The sequence below is a fragment of the Octopus bimaculoides genome, chromosome 6, assembly GCF_046866305.1.
Source record: "Octopus bimaculoides isolate indiv1 chromosome 6, ASM4686630v1, whole genome shotgun sequence".
Classification (NCBI taxonomy): Eukaryota; Metazoa; Mollusca; class Cephalopoda; order Octopoda; family Octopodidae; genus Octopus; species Octopus bimaculoides.
Window position 1 is genome coordinate 10,915,014 of NC_142933.1, and position 21,855 is coordinate 10,936,868.

Consider the following 21,855-nt stretch of genomic DNA (forward strand, 5'->3'; position numbering starts at 1 on the left):
ACACACACACACACACACACACACACACATATATATATATATATATATATATATATATATATATATATATATATATATATATATATGTCTATATATATAAATATATATCCTATATGTATATATACCTATATAAATACATACATAATATATATTCTAGTTGCCATGTCGCCCGAAGCCAGTTTTTATAACTAGTATGAATGATATAATGCCTTTATAGGGGTTTGGGCTGCTATTTTTAACATGCTAGGGGTTTTTTATCCCTTTTAGTTATACCTGTGACTTTTTCATAAATATAAACGTTTTTCTTATTTATATTTTATGATAACATGTTTTGGCATTGATATATTAATAAATAACCTTAATTATTTATAATATAACCTCCGTGATGTTTTTACATTCCTCTCTATTTACACACACACAGACACACACACACACACACATAAATCATAAGATATATTATATTATAAAATAAGAGCAGGAACATTACAGCAAAAAATCATCACAGAAGATATACGTCCAAAATAATATTGTATCCATAGATTGATGTATAAATATATAAAGTTTGATTATTTAAAAGTTTAAAACTTTAAAATATCTTACGATCGTTTCATGTATGTATTACCCTTAGAAATGGAATGAACAATTGATAATCAGTAGGTAATACACACACTCGTCAGAGAGAAAGAGGGTGAATTTCCGTGTAGTCAATCGAATGCTATTTAAGGATATATGAAAAAGTTACTGGCGTAGATATGCATTGGTACAATCTTGTGCTAAAAATTTTGAAGGAAATTATATATCCGTGGTAAAATCCTTTGCGGTAATCCATAATGGTTGTGTGTAATATAAGTCCCATAATTCTGTTCTCTTCGACTTGTGATCCATAAAGCAGAAAATAAAATTAGTTTCTTTATTGCCCACAAGGAGCGCACATAGACGGGACAATACAAGAAATATGATAACATGAATGACAATGAAAAATGAAAAATGGAAATGGAACCAGTCACTCCACTTACGAGCAGCCCTATTTTCTACCTTTTAAAACCTGATCCCTCTAGCATATGAAAACCCGTTTCTTCCAATAGTCTGTCATATGTCGTGTAATTTGGTAGTAAATCCCTGTCATAATCTAACTCCCAGTAACCGCAACCGTGTTCACATGTTTATATTGTCTCCTCTTATTCCTTTGTTGGCAGCACACACCTATGCCACTCCCTGATGCTATCTTACCTAATAGATCCTACTTCCTTTATCTCGTTCCATGAAAACACATCATCTATCAAGTCCTTATTAGATCCATATAGTATTATTATTAGATTGTAATCCGATATTTCAATCTAATACTAATAATACCATACAAACAGTAAATATACATAATTCTATTATAAATGATTCTACAACAAATTCAAATACAACACCATATTCAAACATAATGCCACAGCACAGAAATGTACAACAAAATATTGCACATGTAAAAATTTTAAAACATCATGTTCTTTAGAAGGCAAATTAGAAGGTTCAAGTGAACAGAATTATGGGATTTATATTACACACAACCATTATGGATTACCGCAGAGGATTTTACCACGGATGTATATTTTTCTTCAAAACTTTTAGCAAAAGATTGTACCAACACATATCTATGCCAGTAACTTTTTAAAAACATCTTTAAACAACAACTTTTTTCATATATTCTTAAATAGCATTCGATTGACTACACGGAAATTCACCCTTTTTCTCTCTGACGAATGGATGTATTACCTAATGATTATCAACTGTACATTCCATTTCTAAGAGTAATACATTCATGAAACGATTGTAAGATATTTTAAAGTTTTAAACTTTTTAAATAATCATACTTTATATATTTATACATCTATCTATGAATACAATATTATTTGGGACGTATATCTCCTGCGATGATTTTTTGATGTAATTTTCCTGGTCTTATCTTATAATATAATATATAATCGCTCTGATCAACTGTCTAAATACCTTTAATGTTTTGGACATTTCCATGCCAAGAGCACTTGTTAGAAATTCAGTATATTGTATTCTCATTGAATTCATTACATATACACGCATATAAATATACATATACACGCACTCCTACAATTATACATGTATGTGTGTATGAGAGTGAATGTATACGGTAGCAGGTGCAAGTAAGTAAATCTCAGACATGCACGCTTAGATTCGAAAGCCCTATCCTCTTGCGTGGAGACGGATACTTTGTGGATATTATCTGGGGCCCTATATGAAAGATCCATGCTTGACACACAGGCCCGCTAATTTTACTTCAGAACTGCATGAACGGATATTAAAACAACAGCTAATTACGCAATCGAAAAACGGCAGTATATACGCAGAGAGAGATAGACAAATAGAGACAGAGAGACAGAGAAGGAGAAAGGCAAATTTTACAGGAGGAGGGCAAATGAGCAATCGAAAAATCATACACGGGATGTGTACATGCTCATCCTTCATCAGTTATCCGTCAGAAGTCATCCCAATTTCAAGCTATTATCGGTAAAATTATTCGTTTTGGTGGCTTCAAAAGCAAAGTGCTGTTGAGAAAATTTAGCGGACCGTAAAGAATAGAGGAACAAGTGATAAACGACGGAATAATAAGAATAAGACATAATGATAAATGACACAAGTAGATGTTATAAATATACACGCATAAAGGCCTTTTGGCTATAAGACATCGTAAGACAAGACATTCAGAAGTAACGCTAATGGAAAAATGTCCCATAGGACTTCAAATAGAAAGAAGAAAGATAACCAGACAGTAGGGAAGAGGATGAAAGAAATAGGTCAATTGAACGAGATGTAGTAAAATAAGAATAACCCTCGCCTAAAACTGAATGGCAAGGCCCAAGAGAGCTTGACTGGACAGGTAAGCAGGCAGGCAAGGAAAGGATCGGCGACAGGGGAGTATGTTGTGACCAAAAGGATAAGAGAGAGAGACAACGAGTTGCGAAGGGCAGAGAGTGGGGAAGAAAAGGGTCGTGCAAAGAGGAGGAAGAGTAAGAGAGGTCGAAGGGGAGTGGAGAAAGTTAGAGAGGGAGAGATAGGATGAAAGACCAATTGGAGACAGAAAGAAAGAAAGAAAGAAAGAAAGAAAGCAAGAAAGAAAGAAAGAAAGAAAAAGAGAGAGATACAGACGCAACTACTTGATCGAGGTGGACGGAGGAAGAAATGGTGGTTAGGTGAAGGAAGGAAGTGGCGGCAGACTTTAAAGAAATAAATGTGGATAGAGATAGCAGGGAATTTAGAGAGAAAGAGAAGGGAATATACGAGGGGTGCACGGAAAGAAAGACAATAGTAAAGTGAAAGGGGTTAACAGAGAAAGCAGCAGGGAAATAAGGTGATAAGAGAGGAAATCAGACAGAAAAGAGAGAAGGAAAGAGAAAGGGAGGCTTTAAACCAAATATTATTCGCACTGGGAGATGAGGACAAGATGGTGGATACGCGGAGTTGCATTAAATAATGAAAGAATCGCACACGAGACATAGACATGTTATTCTCTCATTCCTATTTCGCACTATTATTGATAATGCTGGTCATTGTCCTGACGTCAACAGCAAATCTTCTACTGGGGAAGGTGACCAGACGGTGACAAAACCATGTGTACGTGTGTGTGTATAACACATACTTATATATAACACATACACAGATATATGAAGGTATATATAAATATAAAACAAATAGTAAATGAGTATAGGCATATAGACGTACAGGTATGCGCATACCTACGTCTACCTGTATATATAGGTGCATATCTGGGTACAGGACATTGCAAACAAAACGTAGACAAGAAAATAATAATAACCAGAGTATAGAAAACACACAAGCCACATAGAGAACATTTTCCTTCATCAGCTACCCCCATTTTAACACCGGCGTTTATATATATATATATATATATATATATATATATATACGACGGGCTTCTTTCATTTTCCGTCTGCCAAATCCACTCACAAGGCTTTGGTTGGAGTGAGGCTATAGTAGAAGACTCTTGCCCAAGGTGCCACGCAGTGGGACTGAACCCGGAAGCATGTGGTCGGTAAGCAAGCTACTTACCACACAACCACCGCTGCGGATAAAATTTTAAATTGATGGTATCAACAGTAATAACATAGGTGCTTTGCAGGCAAATAGCTATAATTATACAAAATTAGCACGAAGCGTAAGGATGCATAAAAGCACCAACCTGCTAGAAATGAGAGCTAAAGTCTTAATTAGAGCACCGTAAAGTACCAAGATAACAGAGAAATAACAGTAGGCGAGGAAACGGAAAGAATTAATATATTCAAATGCAAACTTATGAAAGGTTGTGCTCTTTAGGATATCTACATACCCGAGTTTCGGCTTTTAGAAATATAATCCTTGAGTCTCTTCAGTGTAGATCACCTGGTAAAAATTCAAGTCCGTCACGTTATTTCTCTGTTAGCGAACTGGTCTTGTTTTGTGCCAAAAACACAGCACATGTTGCAAAAATATTTATGAACAAGACATACAAACACTAAGGTTTGAAATAAGATGTTACCATTGTTAATATAATCTTTGGATAAAATTTAAAATTGATGGTATCAACAGTAGCAACATAGGTAGTTCGCAGACAATTAGCCTTTTTTAGCTATGATATTCAAAATTAGCACGAAACGTAAAGGTGCAGATAAGCATCAACCTGCTAGAAATACCATCAATTTTAAATTTTATGCACAAATGATATTAACAGTAGTAACATCTTATTTCCAACCTTAGTGTTTGGAAGCTTTGTTCATAAATATTTTTGCCCCATGTGCTGTGTTTTTGGCGCAAAACAAGGCTAGTACGCTGACGGACATATAACGTAACGTGACGTACTTGACTTTTTAACAGGTGCCCTACACTGAACAGGCTCAAGGATTAAATTTCCAAAACCCGGAACTTAGGTATGTAGAAATCCAGAAACTACAACGCTCACGATGATATAATTATGAACCAAAATAAGGAAAGTCTGAGATGAAATGTTTATTTCATTTTATTACAGCTGTTTTGCAATCTATATCCAGTAACATTAGCGACGCTAAAACGAATAACACACACATGCGCACGCGCACATGCACACGCATATACACAACCACATACACACATATACATACAGACAAATACACACACACACACACACACACACACACACACACACACACATATATATATATATATATATATCATATATAACTTAATATATAATTCATAACAATATATGATATCTAATATATATATATATATATATATATATATATATATATATATATATATAGATCATATATAATTTAATGTATAATTCATAACATAATATATAATATATAATATATATATATATATATATATATATATATATATATATATATATATATATATATATATATATATATATATATATATATATATATATATATATACATATACATATATATATATATAATTTTACTGTAACATAATGATTCGCATTTCTCATCAGAACATTTCGAAAGCAGTAAACAACTAACTCTGAAAAATTTAGCTAATTGTCTCATTATACAGCATCAGCCTTGAGAAGCATTTGTTACGCTTCCACACTTCGTAGAAAATAGAATATCCATGATTAAAAGCGAAAGTAAGTTGATAAATAGAATCAGAAAATAAATACAATAAAACTAAAAAAAAAAAAAGTAATTACTAATCAATTTCTTAACCAAAATTTAGCTGCAGATTACCATAGGATATAAAATGAAATAGAATATAATATAATATCACTTTAAAGAGTGAGATAAAAAAATAAAATACGTAAAGTAAATTAAAATGAAATACAAATAAACGCGAGAAGATAAAAAACAGAGTGTTTACCAGACAAAAGAAACAAAAAGACTTCTTTATATAGTTATGGGTCACCAGGTACACATATTTCAAATGAACGTAAACAAGAGGTGGCCAAAATGTCATACTCGGCTAGTTTCGAAGAATAGATATATTTGTCTCTGCGACTGGTGCACATGTTTACACGTAAGACACACTCTTATACACATATAGTATATTATAATTAGGCATCATCAAATATTCACACTTATACATACACGCATAGAATTTGTAAAGATGTCATCACGGCTAAAAGCAACCAAAAAATTCATACACATAGATGCATAAACATGAATATGCACACTCATAAACACACACACACACACACATACATACATATATACAACGATGCATGCACATGCAAAAATCTATATCACATGCATACGTATGTATACATATACATGCGTGTATATATAATGTGTGCGTGTCTGTGTATGCGTGTGTGCATGTGTGTGTGCATGTGTGTGTCCAACAACAGTTTCTAAACAAACTTTGGATGCGTAGGCTGTGCTTCCTATTTTACAGACAAGTACTATCTCAAACGCAGTAGAACCGTCTTTTAAGGATGAACACCCAATCTTTTTGCTGTTTTCACGGCTATACTGCGTTCAAAATATTACATATATGGCTAAGTGGTTAGCGTGTTGCACTCACGATCGCTAGATTCTGGTTTGAATTCCTAGACCGGGTAGTGCGTTGTATCCTCGAGCAAAACACACCATCACCTGTCGTGTGGTACCCCGTACTCAGTGCGCCTTTTCAGACAACGTCGATTTGATGGAGGGAGAGCGAACTAGAGTGCGGCATGAACGCTTGCTCACAATAAACAGATAATTTGTGCAGGTCTTTCGGCAAAAGCGTAAGGCTTATACGCCGTCTTTGACGGGTGTGTCCATCATTGGCGGGGTATACATACATATATATATATATTCATATATGCGCAGGCGTGGCTGTGTGGTAAGAAGCTTGCTTCCCAAGCACATTGTTCCGGGCTCAGTCCCACTGCGTGGCACTTTGGTCAAGTGTCTTCTACTATAGCCTCAGGTCGACCAAAGTCTTGTGAGTCGATTTGGTAGACGGAAACTGAAAGAAGCCCGTTATATATATATATATATATATATATACATATAAACAAAATTAAGGGATCAGCAACAGGTTGCTTCACCACATACCGATGGCGCTAGATCATGCATGCACATTTGCCAGTATCGTCGAATTTACAACAGGAATATCATACCGATGACGTAACGAAGAGTTTTTATTATTCTCCTAAACCAGAAACATGTCTATGATTAACTATGGCTAGTTTAGTTCGTTATTTTTCTTCTTGTTTTGCCTATGTGAGTTGCGGGTAACTGCTATCTGTTGGAGTTTCAGCATTTTTAGCTGCTATTTCTGAACTTCGGTATGTGGTGAAGCAGCCTGTTGCTGATCCCTTAATTTTGTTTATAAATGTATAAGAACTTTTAAATAAGTTCCACGCCGATAATGGTGCTTATATACCGAAGGGCTTGGTAAAAATTATTAATTATTAATTTATTAATATATTGATAATCCTTTACCCTTTCAATTGTAATATATATATATATATATATATATATATATATATATATATATATATATATATATATATATATATATATATATATATATATATATATATATATATATATATATATATATATATATATACATACAAACATACGTATATATACAAAGGTGTGTGTGTGTTTGTCCGTATATATTCCCCACCAACACCGATGCTGGTGTTTACGGCCCCGTAACTTAGCGGTTCGGCAAAACAGAACGAAAGGTTAAGTACTCGTCGGCTTACAAAAACCATGTTTAAATTCAAGAACTGAACTTTTTCGATCATGTCCACACATCACGAAACACCTGTTACGGTTTTGGCCCCACTCCACCCCAAGATCACAGCTAGAATCCACATTTCTACTCAGTTTCTGAACAGGCTTTCCCATATGTTTTAACTTCCGTTAATTTTTAAATATTAATTTCTAATTTTCCATTTTATACATATATTACTTTCATTTTTCTTTTTTCCTTCTTATTTGTGTGAGTGTGTATGTGTGTGTCTATATGTATGTATATATAATATTGGTATATGTGTGTACATAATTATATATGTATATGTATATGTGTATATGTATGTATATGAGTGTAAGACTGTGTCCGGTGCATATGTACTACTTTTTTCCACACACCCCCTTCATCTATATGGATATGCATGTTTGTATATGTGCGGCTGTAGGTGTGTGATGAGAGGCTGTATATATATATATGTGTGTGTGTGTGTGTGTGTGTGTGTTTGTGTGTGTGTGTGTGTGTGTGTATGTACGTCTGTGTATGTATACACACACACACATATATATATATGTGTGTGTGTGTGTGTGTGTGTGTGTGTATACATGTGTGCGTGTGTTTTAAGTGTAGATATGTGTGCATGAGTGAGTATGTACATACATATATGTTTGTGTGTGTGCCTATGCATGTACGTATACATGTTTGTGCGAGTGTGTACGTATGTAGACGTTGTGAACGCAGGACGTTTATCTCTATGTATTGTGAGAATATGTTTTCGTGTAATTTTTATCTTATTTTACACCTATTAGAGTTACTTTCCTTTCATTTAACGGCTTTTGTCATAGCGTCTATTGGCAATAATAGCCGACGAGAATGTATCGTGGCTCGTCGCTCCAACATTCGCAACTCCGAGTACTATAATGACAACATAAATAAAATATCGAGGTCTCATTCTTATGCTGTTACATTTTAGTATTATTAGACACACACACACACACACACAAACACACACACACATACACACACACACACACACACACACGAACACACGCACACACGCACACACGCACACACGAACACACACACACACACACGTATATATATATATATATTGGAAGATTTGGAGGTGATGTACAGAAATTATATTATAGAAAAAAAATAAGGTACTCAGAAATCTGGATGTTTGTACTTGTCATTGCACGAACTGACCAACTGTAAACAGAATCTGACACACCTTTCAAATACACAGGCACACACACACACACGCACGCACACAGACACACACACACACATACATACACACATACACATACACAAAAACGCACCTACACTCTCCTACTAGACTATGACACCAAAGATTCTTTTTGAAAAACAACTTCTTCAAAACAATCACACCTGCTTTTGCCATTTCTTTAAAAGGCCAAGAATTAACTTATCATTGAAAAGAACTGACCCGCTATAAACACAATTTTCTTCTTTTCTCTTTCCCATCGACACACACACGCACACACACAGACACACACACCAACACAAAAACACACACTCACACACACACACACACTCTCTCTCTCTCTCTCACTTTTCCCTCCATTCCTCACCCTCTCTTACTATCCTATATATCTCTCTCTCCACCCCTACACACTGAATAAAACTATATATAGAGACCTCACCGCAAGGTGAACTGAAAACAATTTGAAAATCCTACACGATTAGTTGAAAAGCGCTTTATTTCATTTATAAAACATGTGACATTAATAAAAATCTGTAAACGTACAAACATCCAGATTTCTGAGTACCTTAATTTGTTATATATATATATATATATATGTATATATATATGCATATATATATAAATACACACACACACACATTCGTCGTAGCATATCAGGGCTTGTTGCCTGAATATTTATAACTATCATTTTTGTGGCCGTATTCGACGCATCTACTACTACTACTACTACTACTACTACTACTACTACTACTACTACTGATGCTCCTCCTCCACCTCCTACTACTATTGATGCTCCTCCACCTCCTCCTCCTCCTCCTCCTCCTCCTCCTCCTACTACTACTACTACTACTACTACTCCTACTACTACTACTCCTCCTCCTCCTCCTCCTCCTCCTCCTCCTACTACTACTACTACTAATAATAATAATAATAATAATAATAATAATAATAATAATAATAATAATAATAATAATAAGAAGAAGAAGAAGAAGAAGAAGAAGAAGAAGAAGAAGAAGAAGAACAAGAACAAGAACAAATATAAATGGGATACAGGTGTAACTTATAACTTATGCGACAGGTGTTATTCTTAATAAACATGTCATATACAATGCCCAAGTATTTAATGGACTAGCGATAAACCGAATTAGCTCTGGGTTGTTAGTTTCCTCTTCACTATAACGAGTTCATATACGTGTAACATACAATAATAGGTTTGTGTGACACACAAGCCTACATTCACAATAACGTCGCGTTACAGTCTGTACATATGGCAGGGTAGGTCAACTACAAAATGTTTTCGATCATAGTTATAGGACCACGGTTCTAGATACGCAGTATAAGACAATTAGGTATTAGATAATTGCATAGCCAACAAGTAAACAAATATAGTGGATTCATTGGTAAAAAAAGTTACTAGTAAATTATATAGACAGCATATAATAGTAGTATATCAAAAATGAATGGTACTGCATTTATGATAGATAAGGTTACGTATGACACCTTTGAAAACTTTAGCCAAGTACAGGGGATAAGTGAGTTAAGGCGGAGAAAATAGGGTAGAAAAATAGGGATATTATTATCTAGAATGACCGAAATTTTCCTTAGCCCACTAGTTGCGTATTAGTGTGTTCCGATTATTGTTGATAGGTTTGGTTTTTCGGATTATGTAGAACGAATGTGCAGTACATATGTGGACATCGTATAACTACCTCATCTCTTAGGCAATGAGATTTGATTTACACCTGATCAAATGTTGGATTTCAGATATACACGAACTGCATTCATCGTTAGCACCCCTATTATATTGTCATGTGCGTATAATTGAAGGAATTTCATACTCAACATTTGTATCGGCGAGTAACAAGAAAAAAATTAGCTAACGATGAGCAATAAAACGTCTATCCTTAAAGCTCTTTCTATGGTTATTCCATCGAGATTTAAATTAGAAGTAGCATTATTCGAATGCGCTTCACCAAGCGTATGTACAGAACATTTGGAAATGATATTCTTTCTAAAGCAATATACAGAAAGTGTGCACATAGCTTTATTTCTACAGTTACAAAGTTGTTTTCACTCTATATGATACATTAGGGTTGCTATTTGTTGTAGGGTTACTATCATTAGTTAGTGTGTTATCTTGATTATTAGATCTCACTTCATGTATGCTGTTATTTAGAATGTTAGTTGTATAATTAGGACCAAGTTCTTTAGGGTTGATATTGTATACTCTTGTACAGTTGAATCTAGCTAGCTATTGAGCAATGTTAGATGTCGTAGAATAGACAAGCTTATCTATATTCTATTAGAGGTCTTACACTATGGGCTATTAGAGGAAAATGTTTATCCAGGGTTCTGAAAGATACCGCCGTTATATTAGTTATATTAGTTGTATCATTCTGCTACGTAATCGTCAATAGACATTATTATTGCTCGTACCGGTTCGAGCAGGGTTAAAGTCTAACTTTTGTCCGTCGATTACATAAATCACATTACTGCTTTCAGAATTAGTCCCAACTTTGGTATTAGAATACGGCATACCTCCACATGCGTGCCTCCCGACTTTGTTTCCTTATATCTTCCAGTAAATGGAGGATATAAGGAAACAAATACGCTCCAGATTGTGTAGATTGTCATTGCATGAGAACCTGTTGTGGAAAATATTTTTTCCTTGAATTGGGAAAGCAGTTTCGAAAAATTCACACGGGTCAGATTTGTTTTATTATATCTTTCACAAAAATTGGTAATTTTTAATGATATTTTCTATGAATAGTTCTCATAGTGTGCTGATTATGATTATATAGGAATTTGATATGAAAAACAAGATTGGTGGACTCGTACACATACCTACACACACATACTAGCATACGTCATCTATATCTATAAAATGAAACTTGCATCATCGAAACAAATTGTGATGTGTGTCAGTATGTTTGTGTGCAAGCACACCAATTTTCTCTTTCGTATGAAATAAAGATGTAATCATAATTTACCCCATCTGAAATGCATTTGTAGAAAATTTCATTTACAAATACCCATTTTCCTGTAACTTATGTGGAAACAAAGCAAACGTCTGTGAATTTTCCGATATTCGTCACCCTACACTCTGAACATTTTTTTCAACTGAAATCCAGATATAATCGAAATCTGTACTAGCTGAGGTATATTCACATTAAAGTTCATCGAAAATTATCCTTTTTATGGAAGTTATGAAGAAACAAAGCCGGAAGTGCATACGTGTGGAGATATTCCTTAAAATACTTCGGCCAATGCAAATTTATAGTACTATCCATATAATTGCAATTATCTTCATTATTGATAGATACCGTATCGTCCTCCTTGTTTCTGCTAATGTTTTCTTTTCTCGTCTGGTTATCATTTTTAACGGGGATCCTGATTTTAGATAATAATTCTTGCTATTTCTATTGCAATTAAATTTAATGGTAGTATTTTCCTTACCACATTCTGTATTTATTGCCCTCAACGCAGTATTGCTTTATCATTATCTTTGTATGTTGTGATTCATATTGAATTTTATCTGAATTAGTATCATTAGTAAATTTAACACAATTTAATATTATTCTTAGGACACAAAGATTTGCTGCTTTGCCTCTTTATTTATTTATTTACTTATCTTTATTTATTCAGTCGTTTTAATTTTGTGTTGTTATTGGATTTCATTTTATCATTAAGAATGTTTTCCTATCATAATGTCTATTATTAACATTCATACCATTCCTATTATTTCAGTGACCACTAGTATTAACAATATCCCACGCAGAGTGTATGTAAATCGATTATATTGTCCCTCAGTGCTCAACTGGTACTAATTGTATCGATTCGACAAAATGAAAGGCAAAGTCGACAACTTAGTAATCATGTTACAATTTGCCTACTCTCACATACTGAACTATCTCCACATTCTATACAGCAAGCATACAATTTAGGATTGTTATTCATGCGAACGCTATTAAAGCGTAAGTCTCTACGCTATCCCAGAAGATACATGATAGGTGGTAGAATGATAGATAGATAGATAAATAAATATATATATATATATATATATATATATATATATATATATATATATATATAGAAAGAGAGAGAGAGATAGTTAGATAGATAGTTAGACAGACAAACAAATGGATATATATATATATATATATATATATATATATATATATATATATATATATATGTATATATATATATGTGTGTGTGTGTGTGTGTGTGTGTATATATAGGGATAGATAGCTAGATAGATAGATAAATAAATGGACATGCACACAGGCAAATGTTTACATACAAAAACAGAAAATACAGTTAGTTTGGACGTTGTGCTTTATATTTTATTTTCTTTACCAATAAAATCAAATCAAGATACTGCTAGATAACATTATATTAGACCCGTTTCTGAATTTATGCATTAAATAAAGAAAGATTGATGAAGAGATTCAATTTTTAGAACTATGCCTTAGCTATGATTCAAAACAGTGATGCAAATATTTCATACAAATTTCTTAAAAAATAAAAAAATTGATAACGGTTTACTTACGAATGCGAAAAGGAGAAAGCAGCGAAGAAACTTGAAAGAATGACGAATGCGAAAACGATGCGTATTTATTTAATGTAACACCGCCGATACTAGTAAACAGCTGGAGACAATAAATCACAGTTTTTATTATCCCATTATTGAACGGTATAATAACGACAAGTCATCAAAAACAAGCTGACATCTAAAGATTTCTTTTATGACTCGTGGAGAAGTGGAGACAATGGTTTCTACTTCTGCACCTGAATTAAGTAAATAATCGCTTCTTTCAATAGTTACATCATGCTTTAATTTGGCTCTCTATGTATTAAACACTTCTTTCGTTCACATTTCGCTTTATATTTTTCTGCTGTTATAATTGACTAAAATATGTGAAGTGTTGTTTTCCTCTAAAAAAAAACAACAAAATTTGCACCCATCCGCATAACATAATGGATAATATCGTAGACAGACAGTCAGACAAACAGATCGATAGATAGATAGATAGATAGATAGATAGATAGATAGATAGATAGATAGATAGATAGATAGATACATTTCTTTTATTAGCCACACAGGGCTTTACACAGAGGGGAAAAATACAATGTAGAGCTTTTCTTTTTGGGAAGGGGAAGGAGAGAAAAAAGGGAGGAGTTCGATCAAAAGGGATCGAGAAAAAAAAAGAAAAAAAAGGCGATCAATAGGGATCGTGTATCACAGCAATGTTCGTGTAAAAGGGGGGGGGGGGGGTAGATAGATAGATAAATGTGCAGGAAGCATCAGTTTCTTTCTTTGTTTTTGTTGTTGTTTTTTTCTTTTAATGGCATCACTTTCAAGAGCTCCAAATTTCTTCTCGTTTATTTTTAACTTTACTTTTCGTATAAATAATGTCAGGTATCATGTTGATACAGGAAATAAAATGGCACGTTGTAATCGTTGCCATACAAGCGGAGCATAGTAATGCAGAGATAGCTCGCTTCCGGTAAGTTGTCCGGTCTGTCGTTGTCAAATTTCGAAAGGTGCTGGAAGCTGCTGACGAGAATCCAACATCATCAGTTAAACGCAAAACGCGCGCAAGATATAACCTTGGAAAAACTTCCACAGCATAATCAAAAAAAAAAAAAAAATCCCCGGAGGAAATTCAGCCGAAACTATCGCAAAGGAACTCGAAATTTCAGAAAACAACATCAGAAGAGTAATGCATTTAGACGTACGGTACAAATTGTATGTGATACGAGGGTCACTTTATGATGAATGTGACAAGAGAGCATCGTTTAATTCCAATAAAGCGTTTTCACAAAAAATTAAGCGTCAATCCTGCAGTCTTCATGAAGGTGTTGGAGAAAGTTGGGAGGCACTGGATAGACAGTACACAGCGGAAGACCGTACGTCTTCTAACAAGACGCTGAAATTTCTCATAAGGCTAGGACAACCTTGCGCGGATGCGTGACATTCTCTATGCCAATATATTTCCCAAACATATAGCTTCCTATCTCAACAGGCCTCAATCCACGAATGAAGCGTGGTCGAGAGAGTGTGGGAAGAGAAAAAGCGAGGCCAATCAACACATCCAAAATACCAAACAATCTCTCATCTCCACCATAACAAGTACTATATGCAAAATTGAATAAGATAATCTTATTCGGCCATGTCGACACTTCCGACTCTCTATTGAAGTAGCCACTGAGGCTCTCAGTGGATTCATTAAAAAGGTGTGATAAAAAGATTTTCAAATTTATTTGTATCAATTCATTTTCAAATGCCGCTTTTCTGTGATGAGGTATACATTTTTTTTTCTAAATTCATACGAGCGGGTGCTGAAAGATTCCTGGCTTTAAATAAAAGATAGTATATGATATAATTCAACATACTCTCCTCTCGGATTCACACAGTTCTTGCAGCGATCCTTCAGTTTTCCTAAACCCTGTAAAAGAACTCGGAAGGACACCAAACAGGCCCTTAACGATAACTTTAATGCCAGGAACTTATCAGCACGCTCTCGTACAAATGACCTCAGAAAACTGATACACGCTGCATACACACATACACAAACACACACACACACTCACACACACACATACATACATAATACATACATGCATACATACATACATATATATACGAGTAAAACGTATGCATGTATGCTATGTATTTATGTATGTATATATATATATATATATATATACAATAATAATAATAATAATAATAATAATAATAATAATAATAAATATTCAGACAAATACATAACAAAAACACCAGGATTACAAATATATATAACATACACAAAATTGCACTACTGGGTACTGCACACATCCTACGCAAAACACTTTCAATACAGTAAACATAAGAGCACCACAGCAAACCACAGCACATACCCAAGGCGCACAGAGCTGCGCTGGGTAGTGAAGTGAAAGCACGTTATAAAAATAAAACTACTGAATAATAATAATAATAATAATAATAATAATAATAATAATAATAATAATAATAATAATAATAATAATAATAATAAGCTAGTCACAACGCTGGAAGATTATATATATATATTTTATTTACATTTTTAGTACTTCTTTCCGTTATCGGATTTATCAAAAAATGGTCTAATGTTAGATTTCTTGGCCTTTTTATATATATAAAATTTTGTGGTGCTTGCCAAGCATGGGAGAAGAGAGAAGAAAAAGGTGTTTGAGACGGAGGGGGAGGTAAAGAGGCATGGCTTTTGTATTGGTATGGTGAGATTTGGTTAGAACTTAGTGACCTTTTAAGGTGGGAAGGAAAAAGAATTTTTGTATTTGAATAGGTCAAGGTTTAATTGAAAAAACCAGATGTTATAATTGCATTTCCAGGTCTTATTCTTTTGTATTCAATAAAGTGTAGTTGTATGTGGTTGAATTTTTACGATTGAAATTCTGGATGTTTTCGAAACAGTGAATTTTGAGTTCATTATACACTCACACAGCACATGGTTCCGAGTTCAGTCCCTCTCCGAGGCACCATGGGTAAGTGTCTTCTACTACAGTCTCGGGCTGACTAAAGGCTTGTGAGTGGATTTGGTAGACGGAAATGGAAAGAAGCTCGTTTTTTATATATATATATATATATATATATATATATATATATATATATATATATATATATATATATATATATATATATATATATATATATATATATATATATATATATATATACATACATATATAACAAATAGTAAATGAGTATATGCATATATACGTACAGGTATGTGCATACCGACATCCACCCGTATGTATAGGTGCATATCTGGGTACAGGACATTGCAAACAAAACGTAGACACGAAAACACACAAGCCACATAGAGAACATTCTACTTCATCAGCTACCCCCGTTTTAACACCGGCGTTTCGAAGAGCTGGGCAGGACGCATCGTTAAAACGGCTCTTCCCATGGACCGCAGATTAAATTTGGATACACAAATTAAACCTTGCCATGGAGGAATGTAGTGGCGGACAAAAAACAAGACAGGAAAACAAACAGAAAAGGCTTTACGGCCAGACGAGAAAAATTATGTGTGTATGAACGCTGTGAGGCACGAACTAGAAAGTAGGGACGAGGTAGTTCGCGTGTTTGCTCGGCGATAGCCAAGGAAAGAAGGATTATTGACCGGAAGCATGTGACCATGCCGGTGTAACGGGAAGAGAGAGAGTGGTAGAGGGAGAAACAAAGGGGGGAAGTAGAAGAATAGGTGAGCAACGAGAGGAAAAGAGAAAGACAGGAAGTACGAGGGGGGAAAAAGAGATACGTAGTAGTAACAGAGCAAGAACGAGAGGGGTAAAGCGAGATTCGTAGTAGTAAAGAGGAAGAACGGGAGGGGGAAAATGATAGAGGAAGAGAAAGGAGAAATAGAAAGAGGTAGAGTAGCGTCGGAAAATATGAAGTTACGAAAACTACTTACAATTGGAGACGCTGCGTTCAGTCATGTAAAAACAAATAGTAAATGAGTATATGCATATACACGTACAAGTATGTGCATACCGACATCCACCTGTATGAATAGGTGCATATCTGGTTACAGGACATTGCAAACAAAACGTAGACGAGAAAACACACAAGCCACATAGAGAACATTCTACTTCATCAGCTACCCCCGTTTTAACACCGGCGTTTCGAAGAGCTGGGCAGGACGCATCGGTAAAACAGCTCTTCCCATGGACTATATATATATATATTGGAGCTAATTCACGGCAGCTTTCGTCCTAATTTTGGGACTGCCATGTTGGCTTGGCGATAACTATTAATTTCCAGTACCGCTGCCGTAGTCTCCTTTAGAGAGACTTAGAAATATTAATAACTCTATTTCTGAAAACCAGTGGATAGATTCCACTGAAATTAGATAAATAACCTTCGAGCAGATAGTCAGCAGCGCCGCCTGGCTAAGGCTTGGCTACTCTGCATTGACAAGGGGCAACACCCTGAAACTAGTCTAGTCTGCAGATGCCAAACCAGCATGGGGACACTGCTGACCTCCCCTGTTCGAAGGTTATAAAGGACACAGGTTTCGTGTGTCACATAGCTAGCTAGAGGCGATGGCTTCTTGGAGCTAATTGACGGCAGCTTTCGTCCTAATTTTGGGACTGCCATGTTGGCTTGGCGATAACTATTAATTTCCAGTACCGCTGCCGTAGTCTCCTTTAGAGAGACTTAGAAATATTAATAACTCTATTTCTGAAAACCAGTGGATAGATTCCACTGAAATTAGATAAATAACCTTCGAGCAGATAGTCAGCAGCGCCGCCTGGCTAAGGCTTGGCTACTCTGCATTGACAAGGGGCAACACCCTGAAACTAGTCTAGTCTGCAGATGCCAAACCAGCAGGGGGACACTGCTGACCTCCCCTGTTCGAAGGTTATAAAGGACACAGGTTTCGTGTGTCACATAGCTAGCTAGAGGCGATGGCTTCTTGGAGCTAATTCACGGCAGCTTTCGTCCTAATTTTGGGACTGCCATGTTGGCTTGGCGATAACTATTAATTTCCAGTACCGCTGCCGTAGTCTCCTTTAGAGAGACTTAGAAATATTAATAACTCTATTTCTGAAAACCAGTGGATAGATTCCACTGAAATTAGATAAATAACCTTCGAGCAGATAGTCAGCAGCGCCGCCTGGCTAAGGCTTGGCTACTCTGCATTGACAAGGGGCAACACCCTGAAACTAGTCTAGTCTGCAGATGCCAAACCAGCAGGGGGACACTGCTGACCTCCCCTGTTCGAAGGTTATAAAGGACACAGGCTTCGTGTGTCACATAGCTAGCTAGAGGCGATGGCTTCTTGGAGCTAATTCACGGCAGCTTTCGTCCTAATTTTGGGACTGCCATGTTGGCTTGGCGATAACTATTAATTTCCAGTACCGCTGCCGTAGTCTCCTTTAGAGAGACTTAGAAATATTAATAACTCTATTTCTGAAAACCAGTGGATAGATTCCACTGAAATTAGATAAATAACCTTCGAGCAGATAGTCAGCAGCGCCGCCTGGCTAAGGCTTGGCTACTCTGCATTGACAAGGGGCAACACCCTGAAACTAGTCTAGTCTGCAGATGCCAAACCAGCGGGGGGACACTGCTGACCTCCCCTGTTCGAAGGTTATAAAGGACACAGGTTTCGTGTGTCACATAGCTAGCTAGAGGCGATGGCTTCTTGGAGCTAATTCACGGCAGCTTTCGTCCTAATTTTGGGACTGCCATGTTGGCTTGGCGATAACTATTAATTTCCAGTACCGCTGCCGTAGTCTCCTTTAGAGAGACTTAGAAATATTAATAACTCTATTTCTGAAAACCAGTGGATAGATTCCACTGAAATTAGATAAATAACCTTCGAGCAGATAGTCAGCAGCGCCGCCTGGCTAAGGCTTGGCTACTCTGCATTGACAAGGGGCAACACCCTGAAACTAGTCTAGTCTGCAGATGCCAAACCAGCAGGGGGACACTGCTGACCTCCCCTGTTCGAAGGTTATAAAGGACACAGGTTTCGTGTGTCACATAGCTAGCTAGAGGCGATGGCTTCTTGGAGCTAATTCACGGCAGCTTTCGTCCTAATTTTGGGACTGCCATGTTGGCTTGGCGATAACTATTAATTTCCAGTACCGCTGCCGTAGTCTCCTTTAGAGAGACTTAGAAATATTAATAACTCTATTTCTGAAAACCAGTGGATAGATTCCACTGAAATTAGATAAATAACCTTCGAGCAGATAGTCAGCAGCGCCGCCTGGCTAAGGCTTGGCTACTCTGCATTGACAAGGGGCAACACCCTGAAACTAGTCTAGTCTGCAGATGCCAAACCAGCAGGGGGACACTGCTGACCTCCCCTGTTCGAAGGTTATAAAGGACACAGGCTTCGTGTGTCACATAGCTAGCTAGAGGCGATGGCTTCTTGGAGCTAATTCACGGCAGCTTTCGTCCTAATTTTGGGACTGCCATGTTGGCTTGGCGATAACTATTAATTTCCAGTACCGCTGCCGTAGTCTCCTTTAGAGAGACTTAGAAATATTAATAACTCTATTTCTGAAAACCAGTGGATAGATTCCACTGAAATTAGATAAATAACCTTCGAGCAGATAGTCAGCAGCGCCGCCTGGCTAAGGCTTGGCTACTCTGCATTGACAAGGGGCAACACCCTGAAACTAGTCTAGTCTGCAGATGCCAAACCAGCAGGGGGACACTGCTGACCTCCCCTGTTCGAAGGTTATAAAGGACACAGGTTTCGTGTGTCACATAGCTAGCTAGAGGCGATGGCTTCTTGGAGCTAATTCACGGCAGCTTTCGTCCTAATTTTGGGACTGCCATGTTGGCTTGGCGATAACTATTAATTTCCAGTACCGCTGCCGTAGTCTCCTTTAGAGAGACTTAGAAATATTAATAACTCTATTTCTGAAAACCAGTGGATAGATTCCACTGAAATTAGATAAATAACCTTCGAGCAGATAGTCAGTAGCGCCGCCTGGCTAAGGCTTGGCTACTCTGCATTGACAAGGGGCAACACCCTGAAACTAGTCTAGTCTGCAGATGCCAAACCAGCAGGGGGACACTGCTGACCTCCCCTGTTCGAAGGTTATAAAGGACACAGGTTTCGTGTGTCACATAGCTAGCTAGAGGCGATGGCTTCTTGGAGCTAATTCACGGCAGCTTTCGTCCTAATTTTGGGACTGCCATGTTGGCTTGGCGATAACTATTAATTTCCAGTACCGCTGCCGTAGTCTCCTTTAGAGAGACTTAGAAATATTAATAACTCTATTTCTGAAAACCAGTGGATAGATTCCACTGAAATTAGATAAATAACCTTCGAGCAGATAGTCAGCAGCGCCGCCTGGCTAAGGCTTGGCTACTCTGCATTGACAAGGGGCAACACCCTGAAACTAGTCTAGTCTGCAGATGCCAAACCAGCAGGGGGACACTGCTGACCTCCCCTGTTCGAAGGTTATAAAGGACACAGGTTTCGTGTGTCACATAGCTAGCTAGAGGCGATGGCTTCTTGGAGCTAATTCACGGCAGCTTTCGTCCTAATTTTGGGACTGCCATGTTGGCTTGGCGATAACTATTAATTTCCAGTACCGCTGCCGTAGTCTCCTTTAGAGAGACTTAGAAATATTAATAACTCTATTTCTGAAAACCAGTGGATAGATTCCACTGAAATTAGATAAATAACCTTCGAGCAGATAGTCAGCAGCGCCGCCTGGCTAAGGCTTGGCTACTCTGCATTGACAAGGGGCAACACCCTGAAACTAGTCTAGTCTGCAGATGCCAAACCAGCAGGGGGACACTGCTGACCTCCCCTGTTCGAAGGTTATAAAGGACACAGGTTTCGTGTGTCACATAGCTAGCTAGAGGCGATGGCTTCTTGGAGCTAATTCACGGCAGCTTTCGTCCTAATTTTGGGACTGCCATGTTGGCTTGGCGATAACTATTAATTTCCAGTACCGCTGCCGTAGTCTCCTTTAGAGAGACTTAGAAATATTAATAACTCTATTTCTGAAAACCAGTGGATAGATTCCACTGAAATTAGATAAATAACCTTCGAGCAGATAGTCAGCAGCGCCGCCTGGCTAAGGCTTGGCTACTCTGCATTGACAAGGGGCAACACCCTGAAACTAGTCTAGTCTGCAGATGCCAAACCAGCAGGGGGACACTGCTGACCTCCCCTGTTCGAAGGTTATAAAGGACACAGGTTTCGTGTGTCACATAGCTAGCTAGAGGCGATGGCTTCTTGGAGCTAATTCACGGCAGCTTTCGTCCTAATTTTGGGACTGCCATGTTGGCTTGGCGATAACTATTAATTTCCAGTACCGCTGCCGTAGTCTCCTTTAGAGAGACTTAGAAATATTAATAACTCTATTTCTGAAAACCAGTGGATAGATTC

At 36.7% G+C, this 21,855-nt stretch overlaps 1 protein-coding gene across 2 annotated transcripts in view; it reads right to left on the reverse strand.

Moving 5' to 3' along the window:
- Window positions 1–21,855, reverse strand: part of LOC106871982 (uncharacterized) — a 72,103-nt gene that overhangs the window by 25,025 nt on the left and 25,223 nt on the right. The window contains exon 1 of one of the 2 annotated variants that reach the window (XM_052969031.1): window positions 13,494–13,608. The exons of the other annotated variant lie outside the window; for it this stretch is intronic. The gene's annotated coding sequence lies outside the window, so the exon portion shown is untranslated. Of the gene's footprint in view, window positions 1–13,493; window positions 13,609–21,855 lie in introns of those variants that run through there. 2 annotated transcript variants of the gene reach the window in all.